The 17,271-nt window shown below is 42.5% G+C and overlaps 1 protein-coding gene across 7 annotated transcripts in view; it reads left to right on the top strand.

Moving 5' to 3' along the window:
* The first annotated feature begins 13,486 nt into the window (after positions 1-13,486).
* PALS2 (protein associated with LIN7 2, MAGUK p55 family member) overlaps positions 13,487-17,271 on the top strand; it is a 121,149-nt gene continuing 117,364 nt past the window's right edge. For 2 of the 7 annotated variants that reach the window (XM_065939001.1, XM_065939003.1), the window contains exon 1: positions 13,487-13,660. The gene's annotated coding sequence lies outside the window, so the exon portion shown is untranslated. Of the gene's footprint in view, positions 13,671-14,172; positions 14,284-17,271 lie in introns of those variants that run through there. The other 5 variants (XM_065938999.1, XM_065939000.1, XM_065939005.1 and 2 more) reach the window with 4 other exon arrangements.

The following is a 17,271-nucleotide window of genomic DNA, read 5'->3' as shown; positions in this document are numbered from 1 at the left end:
AGTTCCATGAGGACAAGAATCACACCTTCTTAGTCACCTTCATTCTCAAGTTCCCAGCATATTATCTGACACAGAAATAAACATTAGTTGAATTGGTTAATTTAGTAAGCACCTACTTGGTGCGAATAACTACTAGGAAAAGAATAGAAATCAAGTCTTTTGCCAACAAGTAGCCTATATTCTAGTTGGGTTTAAAAGAATCATAGCATAATATTTCCAAATCAATAGGTATTCATTATTTCTGTAGTAACATCTCACAAGACCTCACTGCTTTTTCTATCCATCAGTTCAGTTCATTTCAGTTGCTCAGTCATGTCCGATTCTTTGCGACCCCATAAACCGCAGCACACCAGGCCTCCCTGTCCATCACCAGCTCCTGGAGTTTACCCAAACTCATGTCCATTGAGTCAGTGATGCCATCCAACCATCTCATCCTCTGTTGTCCCCTTCTCCTCCCGCCCTCAATCTTTCCCAACATCAGGGTCTTTTCAAATGAGTCAGCTCTTCGCATCAGGTGGCCAAAGTATTGTAATTTCAGTTTCAACATCAGTCCTTCCAGTGAACCCCCAGGACTGATCTCCTTTAGGATGGACTGGTTGGATCTCCTTGCAGTCCAAGGAACTCTCAAGAGTCTTCTCCAACACCACAGTTCAAAAGCATCAACTATTAGGCACTCAGCTTTCTTTCTAGTCCAACGCTCACATCCATACATGACTACTGTAAAAACCTCCCATAAAGGATATACTATGAAAAACATTGTCATAATTCTGCCAATATTCTTTTAGCATACTAAGGTATCATTAAGATGTAAGAAGAGATCAAAAACACATCAAGCCCATAATGATATGCAAATGATATTGATCTAATCAGTCATGTTTGCTGTCATAAAGAAGTCCATGTGATTACCAAATATTTCACATATTGTGTGAACATTATTACAGACTACATCATCATCATTAAACACCCATCTGTGTGAGGCACCCTGCTAGGTACCATGCAAAATGTTTTAATTTAAATACGTACAATTTCTACACTTTGAGAATGAAGTTCACCCAAATAATCTTCTCTTTTAAAAAGTTCTTGATACTTTTACAGTATTAAAGAATAACTTAAGCAACTAGATCCTATTCTATTGACACTTTCATTAATTTTCATAAATTATCAAGTATATAAGATAAATCTCAAAGAATATGGATTCAACTAAGCTTACATTTGTCATTTATTAATTGAAACTAAATCTGATTATTTATATTCATACTGACTTTTATATAGTCTTTATATATGAGGACTTTATATATGAGTCTTTATATATATGAAAGACTTTGTCATGGCTTTCAATTTTGTTTCTAAATTTATCATTTGATTTTCAGCTTATTTTATGGCATCTAATGTCATGCAGTCACAATTTTCAGTCTTTGGATACAGTGTCTGTCTTGGTGTAATGATGTACTTTCTTTTCATTCCTTGTATGGTTTATCTTTTAGATTTAAATCTTCAATGAATCTGGAATTTATTTTTGGAAGGTATTTTTTAAATGTTTTGCCAGTTCGCCATTTTTTCAAACTATGTCCATTATTATAAGTAATATCTTTTGCCTTCCCAAATTTCCATACATACATAGATCTATTTCTTGACTCTTTGTTCCATTATTCTAGCTACCTATTCTTTCTCCAATACAGCATATTTAAATTACTATGGTCTTACATTTTAGTTTCTGATATGATATATTTTTATTGCTAATGAATAGGAAATGCTCTTTTTTAATTTTCTATCTTGCTATTATGTCTATGAAAAACCAATTGCATTGCATAAGTTTTGATCAGATTTGACTATCTTTCGAGTATTTCCTTTTATTTCTCTTTGCTGTTTTAGTTGATTGTCTTTGGTCATTTAGAGAGACAATCTTCTGTAAATAATTATCACTTTGTCTCTCTCTTCTTATGTTAATATCAGATCTTTTCTTTCTTTTCCTACCTCACTGGCTAGAACTTCCAGATAAATGTTTGACAATAACAGATACAATGGAAACTTGGTCTTCTTTGAAAGGAAAGATAATCTAATTAAGAGCATTCTTAGCTCATAATTATGCACTAAAGATATTTAGCAAGTGGCTATTTGCTCATCTACAACTGTTGTGAAAATAATAGTAGTCATAAAACTCGAATGCATAATAATCTCTTCTCTGAGCAAACACCTGTACCAGGCATTCTATATGTTTAATTCATAATCCTTAAAACAGCCTGTAAGGTAGTCCTATTACACCACTTTGCAGATGAGGAAAGTTCTCATCTACTGAATAATATACCCAAGGTTACTCAACTCAAAAGTAGTGAATTCAGAAATATAAACTAGAGCTTTTGGTTCTAAATTCTTCCTTTGTATCATACTGTCACATTACATGGATTCCCTTGTGGCTCAGCTAGTAAAGAATCCTCCAGCGATGTGGGAGACCTGGGTTCCATCCTTGGGTTGGGAAGATCCCCTGGAGAAGGGAAAGGCTACCCTCTCCAGTATTCTGGCCTGGAGAATTCCATGGATGAGTCCATGGGGTCACAAAGGGCCAGACACGACTGAACGACTTTCACTTTCCTAAGGTAAAGAAATATGTGAAATATGAATCAAAGCCTTTCTTGTGTTACCTGGTGGGTTTTCTAAAGGCGGACTGTGCTCTGAGATAGTTCTGTGTGCTCAGTTCGGCAGGTACACTTGGATGAACACATGTGAAAGGAAGGTCAAGGCAGCCAGACTTAGCAGAGGGAGAAATTCGGGTAGGATGCAGGCCTGAATGACAGCCTCAAATGACCCCGCAGTGTCTCTGGAGCTAAGACGGCCTCTCAGGCTTGCAACATGGGCCGAAGTGGCTGGGCTTTTCCACGTCCCCGCTCCACGAGTCATTAAAAGGCGGACCAACCTGTGATGGGCTTGGGGCACATCTTTGAGCATGTGCTTTCTGCAGCTGATTTCATCCCCAGAGAGCTAATAGCTGGAGGCTTTCTTCTGCCAGCTGTCCCGCAGAAAAATCTTTCATAAGTAAGCTGGGTCAACAAGTCTTTCCTTAAGAGTGTATCTGGGGACTGTATCTCTGCATCTATCAAGTTCTCTAAGAAAGCTAAAGTTAACCAACAATGAGGAAAATAAACTAGAATAATACTTTAAAATGCTCCGCTGTAGATAACTGATACGTTATATTTTAAGTGTTTCATTTACTCTTAATGTTATTCTTTCCCAATAGGGAAGTGGATTTACACTTAGTGAGGCTGAGTAGATGCTCTCTGTTCCTTTTTTATGTGGTGAGTACTTGGTCTACCAAACTATCAGTGCAGTGTGTTGATAGCTAAATAATAACCGTGTACCACTAAATGAGTAAAAGAAATCCTTTCCTTTATTTTTAAATTTTTATCTATTTATTTCAATTGGAGGATAATTTTACAATATTGTGGTGGTTTCTGCCACACATCAACATGAGTCAGCCTTGGGTGCACATGTGTCCCCCATCCTGAACCCCCCTTGCACCTCTCTCCCCACCTCCCACATCCATCCCTCTGGAGTGTCCCAGAGCACTGGCTTTGTGTGCCCTGCCTCACGCATCAAACATGCACTGGTCAACTATTTTACATATGGTAACATACGTGTTTCAATGCTATTCTCTCAAATCATCCCACCCTCATCTTCTCCCACAGAGTCCAAAAGTCTGTTCTTTACATCTGTGTCTCTTTTGCTGCCTTGCATATAGAATCATCGTTACTGTCTTTCTAAATTCCATGTATATGCATTAGTATACTGTATTGGTGTTTTTCTTTCTGACTTACTTCACTCTGTATATAATAGGCTCCAGTTTCATCCACCTCATTAGAACTGATTCAAATGTGTTTTTTAAAATAGCTGAGTAATATTCCATTTTGTATACGTACCACAACTTCCTTATCCATTCATCTGCCAAAGGACATCTAGGTTGCTTCCATGTCCTGGCTATTATAAACAGTGCTGTGATGAACATTGGGGTACATGTGTCTCTTTCAGTTCTGGTTTCCTCAATGTGTATGCCCAGTAGTGGGATTGATGGGTCATATGGCAGTTCTATTTCCAGTTTTTTAAGAAATCTCCACACTGTTCTCCATAGTGGCTGTACTAGTTTGCATTCCCACCAACAGTTTAAAAAGGTTCCCTTTTCTCCACACCCTCTCCAGCATTTATTGTTTGTGGACATTTTGATGGTAGCCATTCTGATCTGCATGAGATAATACCTCATTGCGGTTTTGATTTGCATTTCTCTAATAATGAGTGATGTTGAGCATCTTTTCATGTGTTTGTTAGCCATCTGTATGTCTTCTTTGGAGAAATGTCTTTTTAGTTCTTTGGCCCACTTTTTGATTGGGTTGTTCATTTTTCTGGTATTGAACTGCATGAGCTGCTTGTATATTTTGGAGATTAATTCTTTGTCAGTTGTTTTCTTTGCTATTATTTTCTCCCATTCTGAAGGCTGTCTTTTCACCTTGCTTATAGTTTCCTTCATTGTGCAAAAGCTTTTAAGTTTAATTAGGTCCCATTTGTTTATTTCTGTTTTTATTTCCATTACTCTAGGAGGTGGGTCATATAGGATCTTGCTATAATTTATGTCAGAGAGTTTTCTGCCTATGTTTTCCTCTAAGAGTTTTATAGTTTCTGATCTTACATTTAGATCTTTAATCCATTTTGAGTTTATGTTTGTGTATGGTGTTATAAAGTGTTCTAGTTTCATTCGCTTACATGTGGTTGACCAGTTTTCCCAGCACCACTTTTTTTTTTCCCCAATTATTTTTATTAGTTGGAGGCTAATTCCTTCACAATATTGTAGTGGTTTTTGCCATATATTGACATGCATCAGCCATGGATTTACATGTGTTCCCCATCCTGAATCCCCCTCCCACCTCCCTCCCCATCCCATCCCATTCATCCCTCTGGGTCATCCCAGTGCGCCAGCCCTGAGCACTTGTCTCACACATCCAACCTGGACTGGCGATCTGTTTCACATATGATAATATACATGTTTCGATGCTGTTCTCTCAGATCATCCCACCCTTGCCTTTTCCCATAGAGTCCAAAAGTCTGTTCTATACATCTGTGTCTCTTATTCTGTCTTGCATATAGGGTTATCATTACCATCTTTCTAAATTCCATATATATGCGTTAGTATACTGTATTGGTGTTTATCTTTCTGACTTACTTCACTCTGTATAATAGGCTCCAGTTTTATCCATCTCATTAGAACTGATTCAAATGTATCCTTTTTAATGGCTGAGTAATATTCCATTGTGTATATGTACCACAGCTTTCTTATCCATTCGTCTGCTAATGGGCATCTAGGTTGTTTCCATGTCCTGGCTATTATAAACAGTCAGCACCACTTGTTAAAAATTCTTTTATCCATTGTATATTTTTCCAGAAATCATTTTAAAATGTGTTATTTACTATTTCATTTATTACTTTTTTAATTCTTGAAAAGACTAATTCAGAAAAAATGTGCACTTTTCTATAATATAGTTCTACTGTAACAAAAACAACAAACATATCTTTTTCACAAATTCTACTTTGTTAAAACAGGCAGTAACTTTGAAAATCATGGTGATGAATCTGAGTTAAATAACATGTTATGGAGAACCCTTAATTGTGGTGACTTGTACTATAATTCATTCCAGTTGAATTAACCTGAGAGTTACAAAGCACTCTGTGTATGCATTGTGGGAATGAGCAGGAGTTTTGCACTTGAACTGACTTGAACACTTCATAGTTAGGGAGCCTTGGGCAGATTAATTTAACCCCTCTTCACTTGTTTCCTCATTTGTAAAATGGCAACAGAAAACACTGTCTGCCACATAGGCATGCACACAACAGATAGTTGTTATTACTCACTGCTATTACCAAAGTAGGATTACCAAAAAGATCTGGTTTTTGAGATTTATAAACAGCTGATAATTGTAAAGAGAAATACAGTGCCCTGTACTTCCTAGCATGAAGATGGCATCATTTTAGAATGGGCCATTAAGTTCTTGGATTTATTTGTAACACACACACACACCCACACACACACACACACCCACACACACACACACACACACACACACACACACACCCCACACACCCCACACACCCCCACACACCCCCACCCCCTACACCTAGACCTATTTCCTACTTCATTTTTGTTCCCACTCCCCTGACCATGTTTCATTCATTTATGAAACAAAAACATCTTAGGGACCAACTATGTACTCTCTGCCCTCCAGTCTTCCAGAGGCACATGGGACTTTGAGTTTTGCCCTTTATTTCTGAGTTTAGTGACTATTCAGACATTCTCTTTCACTCTAATACCATAAGACTCCTCATGAAGACCTCTACCCTCCAGGGCTTCATACCTCTCTGCCTCTTCAATGAGCCTAGGATACCATATAGATACCATATATATTCAGTCTTTAAATTTTTCTTCTGTTTTCATATATTTTAAAATCTACTTTTGATGCCTGAGTGGAATGACCTTCAATTTTTTAGCTCATGTGTAAATAGGAAAGGTGGAATTTGGAAGCCAATTTTAAGTGAGACTCCAAAAGGGTTAATTAGACATAACGGCTGACTACTGTTGGGTTCAGCTCAAGTAGCTCAATTAGGGTCCCTGCCTGAAATCTGATTGCTCCTGGAAGAGCTTCTCAGCTGTAGCTTGTATATTCAAGAGCAAGAGTTCCATTCTAAGTAGCAACATTTCTTCCACTTAATTATCTTTAATTTTAGAAGTCCACCAACTAATAACTTTCTCTGTTTCAATAAATGAGCCCCTACTATGAGTATTATTGTGCCAAGCATTCCTGTACATAGCACCCTGTATTCTTATCTACAAGCAAGTAGGAAATGAGGCTGGCAGTTGTGGTGTAAAGAGTATTAAGATAAATATTCGAAGATGAATGATGCTATTGTGAAGCAGAATAGGTAAAGGGCTGTAAGAGATAAAATGTTACAAGAATCCAAATGAAAACAGTTGCCTCTGTTTGGAGTGGAGCAGATAAGTTTGAGTGGAAAAGGAGAATGTGAGATGATCATAAAAGCTTGGATTGGGACCAACAGAAATGGGCAAGGCATTCCTGTCAAAACAGAGGGGTGGAAATATAAAGGCGCACAATGTGACTGATGTGTAATATCCCCACATGCAGGTGGGGGTGGGGTAGTCTTGAAAGTCACTGAATGATCTGTGAATAGAGTTCCTTTGGCAGTGAGGAGGCAAGGATGATGTGACTGACATCTGGCATTCAGGTGCAGGTGGGACAGGGCAAGGAGTCTTTCTGGAGGGACAGAGGGAATGAACAAGAGATCCCACTCCCATGAATGACATTGAAAAGGCAAATTTCAAGGGACCTGGGTTTGGGCTGTATGTGTTAGGGAGATGGTAAAGAAGGCACAAGGGAAACCTGCAGGAGGGATAGCGTAGGGAGGGAGAAGCAAAAAATTTTATTTTAGATGTTGATTAGAACTGTGAATGGATAAACTTGATGGGGATGTTCAACAGGAAGTTGAAAACATACCTAAAGTGAAGTGAAAGTGCAAGTCGCTCAGTTGTGTGTCTGACTCTTTGAGACCCCATGGACTGAATTCTCCAGGCCAGAATACTAGAGTGGGTAGCCTTTCCCTTCTCCAGGGGATTTTCCCAAACCAGGCATTGAACCCAGGTCTCCCCCATTGCAGGCAGATTCTTTACCAGTTGAGCCACAAGGGAAACCCAAGAATACTGGAGTGGGTAGCCTATCCCTTCTCCAAGGGATCTTCTTTGACCCAGGAATCGAGCCAGGGTCTCCTGCATTGAAGGCGGATTCTTTACCAACTGAGCTATTAGGGAATCCCTAAAGAGAGTACCGAACTGTAAATACAGATATGCAAGCATTGAAGATAGAGCCCTCTAAGGGTCGATAGGGCTTCCCTGGTGTCTCAGCAGTAAAGAATCCACCTGCTCTGGTGCTGGAGAAGATTCTTGAGAGTCCCTTGGATTGCAAGGAGATCAAACCAGTCAATCCTAAAGGAAATCAACCCTGAATATTCATTGGAAGGATTGGTGCTGAAGCTGAAGCTCCAATACTTTGGCCACCTGATGCAAAGAGCTGAATCTTTGGAAAAGACCGTGATGCTGGGAAAGATTAAAGGCAGGAGAAGAAGAAGATGACACAGGATGAGATGATTGGATGGCATCAACTGATTCAATGGTCATGAGTTTGAGCAAACTCCAGGAGATGGTAAAGGACAGGGAAGCCTGGAGTGCTGTAGTCCATGGGGTTGCAAAGAGTTAGACATGACTGAGTGACTGCACAACAATAATAGAGGGGATGCAGGTTTGATCTCTGGGTAAGGAAGATTCCCCCGGAGGAGGAAATGGCAACCCACTTCAGTATTCTTGCCTAGGAAATCCCATGGGGTAACAAAAAGTCAGAGATGACAGAGCAACTACACAAGGATCAATGAGATTCTTGAGAGAAACAAGGATCACTTCTTTGTCTACATTTGTCCCTCAAAAATCTTTCTCATTCTTAAGTGAAACATTTTCATTTAGGAAGTGGAGGAGATGACACAGCAAGTTAAGAGGGCACAGAAAGAGTAATCAGTGAAGGAGAAGGAAGTCCTGGGGTGTGCAGGGAAACAGAAGGAAAGGAGAGGTTTAAAAGGCAGGGGCATGGAGGTTAACTCCTCCAACACTGCAGAGGAGTTAAATTGCTTGAACATTAAGCAGAAACTCTCCCTATTGTGCCTGCCTAAGACTCTCAATAATGCATTTATCACATGATCATGTAATTACTTATTATTCTTCATGGTGGCTCAGATGGTAAAGAATCTGCCTACAATGTGGGATACCTGGATTCACTCCCTGGGTCAGGAAGATCCCCTGGAGAAAGGAATGGCTACCCATCCCAGTATTCTTGCCTGGAGAATTCCAAGGACAGAGGAGCGTGGCAGGCTACAGTCCTTGGGGTCACAAAGAGTCAGACATGACTGAGTGACTAACACTAACGCTGACTATGGGTTGCCTTCTTCTGACATTATTCTCCACCATTGGGTAGGGGTGATTTGGTATTGTTAATTATTTTATTACCAACATTTACCACTGGTAAATGACTGAATGAATGGACACATGAATGAAGATGTCAGTTATGGCTCAGTATAGTTTCAATTAAGAGGTGAGTGTGGAAGCCAAATTCCAATGCCTAAAGTAAATGGTGGAAAAGACAGGGTGATTGATCAAACTATGCAAGCTATTTTTACTCTCTTAAGAAAGAAAAAAAAAAAACAATCCCAAAACGTGCAAATTCTTAGAACTGTTGACTTTAATTGCCATGATTAAAAAAAAAAAAGAACTGCCCTGTGTCAGGGAATGTTCTTTCTGGTAGGTAGGAGAAAGTGCGCTAAGAATAACATTTCTGTTTATTTTGAGATTGTCTGTTGACCTAGTGGGACTTCAGAGAGATTTAGATTACAAGTAAAGCCTCTGACAGATATCTATGAAAGAGAGATTAAAACAATAATACGCACAATCAACTGTGGTCCAAGGGCTTGTAAACCATTGCCAGTTGGAATGCTCAGAGAATTGGGAACAGCGATCTTTAGGCAGCCAGGTGAGACTAATCCGGGGAAGCTTTAGGAAGGAGATAAATTTAAGCTGTTTTGAAAGGGGACTATTCTAGTCAGTTGGCAAAGAGTCTTATGGCACATGATTAGGTATTTTAATTTGATTACCTGAGGTAATTTGGAGCCACCCCAATATTCTGAAAAGACTTGGTATAAAATGTTTGGAAGATGACTCGTTTCAGTAGTTTTTAACTCTGACCGCATATTAGAATTACCTGGAGAGCTTTGAAAAATCCTGGTGCCCAGACTGTAGGGCAGAACGATTTAACCTAGAGGTGGGACCCAGCCATCAGTATTGTTGTTTTTGTATTTTTTTTGATTGTTTAAGTTCTCTGGATGATTCCAGTAAACAGCCCACAGTAAGAGGTACTGCTCTAAGTGTCAGGAAAATTGCAAGTAAGCAAGCAAGAGACTAGAATTAGAAAGGTTAGCAAGGAGGCTGGAAATTGGAATCTGACCTAGCTTTGTGAACAGAGATAAAAGGGGTGAAGCTAAATAAAGTATTCTGGAGGAAAGCTTGGTTGGACTTTGTGGTGCATGTCAGTTGCAATTTTTCACAAAGCTATATTCCCAGAGCATCACCATTTTTAATATGATGGATTAGTTGAAAAACAGGCAGGCAGGACTTGCTTTGCTAAGATTTGGGGCTATTAGCAAAGTTCTCAATTTCTGAGGTACCAAAGCCACTCAGAAGAGAAAAAAAAATCATATTGAAAGTATAGAAGCTTTTATTTTTATTTGAAGCAGGAAATAAAGCCAATGATAGATGGTCTGGAATTAGGAATCAAAATTCAGACTTTAAATTGATTTACAGTTAGGAGAGCTACTGGACTGGCAAAATTATGATCCTTTTAGAGTAACCTTGAAGAAAATGAAAAGTCAAACCATTAAGAGAATTCCTCATCATTTTCAATCATAACATTCCCTTTCCTGGAATAAAGAATTTGTAACAGATATGGGAAATGGATGGGTTTTGTCTTACAAATGATGACCTCTTAGAAAGGTGAGCTGGAAAGCAGTAATGAGAATTCCAATGTTCATATTAAATCACTTTAAATTTATTCTGGCATGTCCCATCTTCAAAGTTTAGGGGAAGGGCAGACTGTCATATGTGGAACTACTATTTATAAAAACTAGTGTTTCATAGTAATATATCATATTTGATAAAAGAGGCGCTGGAAAAGAACTTTCCCTGCCAAGAGCATCCTGAAAGGAAGCAATCGAAGGCAAGTGTAGAGCAAAACCATTTTCCTGGCTCCAAGGATGAGGCTGAGACTTAGAAGCATGATAAGCCTCCATGTAATAACTGTCATTACATAGTGAAAAGACTTGGAACTATAAATGAAAGATAAGTGTTCCTGTATTCCTGCTCCCATGAACTGGGTTCCTGGTACATGCAGGGACAAGAAAGTTGGCCAGGACAGGTGCCAGCTGTAAGTCATGGAGGACTACATTGTGACTTGAGGGGTAGAGACTCCTGTCTCCCTACAGAGAACTTGGTCAGTGATCCTCATCCTATTTTCAGGGAGTGGGATGTGGAGTAGGAAGTTAGTACATTGTTTCCAGAAGACCCTGGAAAAAATATAAGTGTACTCTAAGGGATGAGGAACACAGTAGAAATGACATTCTTCACCTCTCCCTCAGAGGAACTCAGGTCACTCCCTGGGTAGGATGAGGTTGAAGGTCAAAAGGAAGAAGAGAATCAGAGTCGGCCAGTCTGGGTAGGGTGCAGCAAGGAGGAGCCATTAGGTATCTTCCTATGGGACGCTTATGGATCTAGTAAGCAAGGAGGCAGAAAAGGAAGACCTGAAAGTTCTGTTGATTCTCTGAGAAAAGAAACCCCATTCTTTCCTTCTGCGTCCTTGCATCACTCGTGGGCCCAGGGCACCTTCTATTTCATTTCATCTTGCTGATCACAAGGGAGGGAGGCTCCACATGTGCCCAAAGTTACTCTGCATCCCTTAGTACATGCTGCTGCTGCTGCTAAGTCACTTCAGTCATGTCCGACTCTGTGCGACCCCATAGATGGCAGCCCACCAGGCTCCCCCGTCCCTGGGATTCTCCAGGCAAGAACACTGGAGTGGGTTGCCATTTCCTTCTCCAATGCGTGAAAGTGAAAAGTGAAAGTGAAGTTGCTCTGTCCTGTCTGACTTTTCGCGACCCCATGGACTGCAGTCTACCAGGCTCCTCAGTCCATGGGATTTTTCAGGCAAGAGTACTGGAGTGGGGTGCCAATGCCTTCTTTGCTTAGTACATGCAGGTGTCCTCAAATGCTTCCAATTTCCCTTCCTCAGGGTTGCTGTTCCAGGAAAGAAGGTTCTAAATTAATAGTCTACAAACTCCCCCTGCATGTTGGTTTGCAAAATTAATGATCCTTATGAAAAAGTAAATTAATCTTTGATGCTTGGTTGAGGCTAAGAGAAAAATCACTGTTTGGGGGACTGGGCCTTCTTAATACCCCTCATCCAAAGCATTCTCTCACTCCCTTCTGCACTAACCACACTCACAGAGGTTGGGAGGGAGGGGTGGACAACACAGCTTGAAAGTCCATCTTTGAATCCACAGGGCCGTATTGCAAACATTTATCAAATGCCTGTTTGTGCAGTTCAGTGCAACTGTGCCGGAGAGGAGCCAGGAAAGGCTGCAGGGAGGAAGCCCCCTGATGTGACGTTCCTCCCTTGTCAAGTTTTACTTGCACTTTCTACATACACAGTTTGAAAAGACTGCAGTAAACATTTTGTAAAATGTAAATACCATGATCATGTTTTCTTCAGTTTTAGGAGGAACACAACAGCTTTGCCAAAAGCTCCCATCACAGGTCCCAGGGTTCACAGACCTCTCGGGATTAGATAGGTATTAAAGGAATTGGAAGTTCTGATTGACTCGCTGTGTTTTTCTAGCCCGAGCCTCTGCTGCACTGCATTGCTCAGTTCCTTTCAACTGAAAAATTAAATCTGCACTCCTGTCAAAATGTGTCATCAGCACACCCGGACACTTATCCCAGTTCATCACGCTCTCTGCAGAGTCGAGGTGGAAAGAATGCTGCAGCTCCCACTTGCGAGGCCTGGGAAGACCAGGTGTTTGGGAGGATCCGAACAACTGGTGTCCTGGGAGTGTCCTGCGGAGTCGACCGGGAATTTCACGGGAACCTCGGTGCTAGGAAAAGAGCTCGTGTCCGTCCGTTTCCTCGGGTTTGAATCACCCTGGTTGGGCTGGGAGAACATGAAGGATCTCGTCAGCGCTGTAAAACCTGCCAAATACACATCAGAACCAGGGGCGTGTGTGTGAACGGGGAGGAGGTACACTATCCGGAGGCTTTTCTTCGAGGTCTATTTATCCTTTGTGCCCCACGGCTGATGGGTTCTTTGAATGTAAACTCTTGGAAAGGGCCGGGGGAGCCTCTTTCACGCCCAGGGGAGTATCTTGCTTGTCTGTAAATGCTGAATGACAGCGGCAATTTCGGCCTGGAAGGGCCGGTGCGGATTGGGTCTGGTGATCGTCTCGCAGGCGCGGCTCGGGGCCAGGACCGGGGACGCCACGGAGAGGCCGCGGAGCGCGGGCGGCGCATCGGGCCCGGGCGCAGTCTGCGGGCGCTCGGAGGGGGCTCCACCTGGTCGCTGAGCCTCGGCCGGAGAGGCGGGGCCCGGCTTCCCGGAGGCGGCGGCGCCTCCTCGAGCCCGAGCGCGCGCTCCCCGGCGTCCGGCGCACGCGCGAGGCCGGGAGGGAGCGCGCCCCGGCGGCGGCAGCGGCGGCGGCGGGAGGAGGAGGAGGAGGAGGAGGGCGGCCGAGGGGAGCCTAGCCGCGCGCGCTGAGGTGGTGGTGGTGGCGGCGGCGACGACCTGAGCCGGGCGGAGTGGAGAGCGAGGGCGGGGGCGGAGGGAGAGGGAGGCGGAGGGCAGTGAGAGCCGCATTTCCAGTTCCCAACTACGAGCCCCGAGTTTGTAAATGGGGCTGCTCGGCGGCGCCTGCGGCTGAGAAAGAGCAGCGGCGGCGGGTGGAGAGGAGCGACGGCGGCGCGGAGGAAGCCGAGGTGCGAGTCGGTGAGTTGCCCGGGCCCCCACGTCGCTCGGGTAACGGTCTCGCAGCGCGCCGGGCCGGTCGGGGTGGGGGCGCCCTGTTGCTCGTGGCTTCGCGCCACGCGGGGACCCCACCCCGCCCCCTCGGCACCTGGGCTTGGCCGGGCGACGGGGGCTGCTCCGCTCGGCCGGCGCGGGAGGGGCGCGCTCTGCCGGGCCCCCGGCTCCTGGGCTGCGGGCGGGCGGGCCGAGCGCGGCAACGTGTCTGGCCCATGCCGCCGCGCCCGGCTCTCCCCACGCGCTCGGCGGCGCGGCCCGGGCGGAGGCAGGGCTGGGGCTGGGGGCGCGGGACTCCCTCCGGCCGCCGGTACCCTCTGCGGCGGGAGTGACGTTAAGACTTGAATGGAGAACCGTGCCGGGGGCGGTTGTGGCCGTGACAGACACCTTCGGGGCCGGTCCCCGGCGGGGGCGGCTCCGCCGGCCTCTCGCTGCCTCATGAGCTCCGACTTCTTGGGGGAGGAGGCGTTGGGCAAGTACTGCCGCCACGAGACTCCAGTTGTTTGGCCAGAGTGGCTGTCGGCCGCGCACACGCTGCTCCGGAGGCGTTTGCGGCTGAGGCGGTGCTCTCCGATTCTGAGTACGTTGGTCTGGAACCAAAAAGGTGCTGGGTTTTTTTTTGGGGGGGGGGGGGGCGAGCGATGCTTTTGGGGGCGAGGTGGAGGGCGCCAGGAGGGAGCCGATGGTCGGTGTGATGACAGGATGTAGATTGGTTGATGGGTGTTTTTTGCAGAAGGACTTTTTAACACTTTCTTGGGAGTTTCGTCTCAATTTCCCCAGCTCCTGAGGTTACAGCTGGAGATTCCATCCATTCAACTTCCATCAGCTGGGACACGTAAAGAGGGGTCGGGGGTAGGAGAGAAAGGTAATTGAAGGCTGATGGGGAAGCTCAGAAAATTCACCGCATTACTTAAAACAGCCGGTTAAGGTCAGGCCAGCCACGTTTTACTTCTCTTCCATGCCTTTGGGGATGGTTGAAATTTTACTTGATGCTTTCTCAATTGGTCGTCTTGTTATATGGCTCGGAACATTTGAGGTGCGTTAAAATGCTCTTCAGTTGGCGTATGATTTAGCAGCCATTTCTTCCCGTGAAATCTTTCGAATGGTCGTTCGGAAACTTCTGTTTGTCCACTGTTTTAGGTGAGGTAACACGCTGGTACCACTGCGGAGATAGTTGCGGTACGTTGGTGAAACGACGGACCTCACGGTAGTATTGGATCAGGCCTGATTATAGTCAAGTCTTCTGAGGCCTGATTACAGTAAACAAAGAACTTTTTTGGGTTGTGTCATTTTGAGGTCATCTGTATCTGAAATCTATCATATATGTAAATTCATATTTTAAGTATACGTTGGCACAGTGTGTTACTTTTTAAGGTCTATGCTTCTTTTAGTTTAGACTAGGGTTACATAATATACAAGTGGTAACATTTATAATGGCTCTGTTTTTGTCCTGTAGAGATTGCACACTAAATATGAAAAAAAATTCTGGGATGTGTTTGTCCTTTTCTAACTGATGCTGCTCAGTTCCTTTTCCGCTTGGATTTTCAAAATGAATTTTTTTCTTTCTTTACTGGAAAGAAACTGGAACGCTGGAAAATTTGGGGGCTTACGCAAGTCTGGTAGCTCTGTATAAGACAGAATCATTTTCTGTTGTTCTCTAGGCCAACTGTTGGATTTTTCTTGACGAATCATATTTGTCTTAAACATTCGTGGGAGCAGTTTGCATTTTTCTTGAGTCCCATTTCAGGCTGAAATTGTTCCAGAAGACTACACAGCCTGCTACTTTAGCTTCTTCCCCCATTCTTTTTAAGTTTGAGATAACCAAGAAAATCATAATTGAAAGGCTCCATGTGTGTTATCTGTGCTCTGTTTTGAAAATTGAAGTTGTTTGAGTATCTACTACCCCTTTATAGAGTTTACCATTTAATAATGGATGATTAGCAGAAGACAGCCGAGATATTAATTACATACCCTTCACATTTTTGACATCCAAATTTTGTTAAAAGTGAGTAATAGCAGCATATTTTTGCTGAGAGTTACAAATAATATAGGGTTAGGGGCAGTCAAAGGCAACCTAAATATAAAAACACTAAGAAAATAAATATTAAAAGGGGCAGAGAACCCATTTGTACTTTTTGTGTCACTTCCTGTATTATAAATTACCTAGTTAGGTGGCTTTATAAAAAGAGTATCTTGCAAGTTAGACTTAGGTTTTTAGCACTAGTGATAATTTTCTTTACAAGATGATTCATTTGGTAAGTGACCAAATTTGTATCAGAACTTCACTTCAGGTAGATGTGGTTGACTTGCAATGGATGTCCTGATATTTATTTCAGGAGGGATGAACACCTGCCCATTAGATAAAATACTTGACTATTTGAGGATATCATTAAATTATTCCTAAAAAAAGAATGTACTGAGAAAAAAGAACCTATAGGTTCTTTCCTTCCAAAAATAGTGTTCACATTTATGAATAACATAGAGCAGAAAAGCATATAAGGTCTCTCTACGGATTTGGTGCTAGCATTGAATTAAAGATTTGATTTCTTCTCTGTAGGTCCCAGATTGTGCATAGATTGTTTTTGGTCAGTCTTAGAGAAGCTGCAATGATTTTCTCACTCTTCCAGTTATTTGTATGTGACCACTGGGGGGAGACTTCACAATTTAGGTTGATGGTATCCCTCTCTCTACACTGCTGCTAATCATTCCTGGGCACTTTGCCCAACTACTGGAAATGTGTTGAGGAAGATGCACTTAGAATCGAGTTCTGATCAAGGTGTCTAAATGACTTTTATTTCTTTAACTCACACCACACTCAAAAAGTACCTCTCTTTATAGATTGTGTTTTTAACAGTTTACTTTTGGGTCTACTGTTACGTGGGCTAGCTAAACATCTAACACAGTGAAAGAAGAGATTCATGAATACATTAGAACTTTCAAAGATCTGACTTTACTGATATTAATCTTAGAAGCAGTGCAGGCTTAATTACTTGCTTTGTGTACATAGGAATTAGTTGTCTGGAAAAATCTGGAGAGAATACTGCTCTTCTCTGAGGTGTACAATGTCCAGACCTCTTTAAACTGGTTGGTTTCTTGTTTTAAAAAGCTTTCAGAGGGAGAGATATTGAAGCATCCTTTGTGCCTAATTTCACCACATAGGGGAAGTTTCTCCTTTATCACAGTAATAGAGATAAGACCAAAACTCACAACTTTGTTGACCATTAAGCTGAAGCTATTCTCAAGAGGTACAATAAAGTCAGGAAAAACTCTAGTTTGCAGTCTTCTCTTTGACAGTATTTAACTTTGTTAGTGTCCAATTCACTAATAACTCAACAAAGGACATTATTTTTATAGTAGCTTAAAAAGAACTTAAATTCTTCTTAAAATCTTGATCATAGTAGATTTATTCACTGTATAATGAGTAGGATAGAATTTGAAGTAGTTTCTATCACCTTTCCTAGTTTCTTCATTTTTATGATGGCTTCACATTTTTTTTCCTTAAAAAATTTCGTAACTACAATAAGAGATATTTTCTGCTGAGGAAATGCAGATTTCTGGCCAACCTCAA

The sequence above is a fragment of the Muntiacus reevesi genome, chromosome 6, assembly GCF_963930625.1.
Source record: "Muntiacus reevesi chromosome 6, mMunRee1.1, whole genome shotgun sequence".
NCBI lineage: Eukaryota > Metazoa > Chordata > Mammalia > Artiodactyla > Cervidae > Muntiacus > Muntiacus reevesi.
This window is presented reverse-complemented; position numbering and strand designations above follow the sequence as displayed.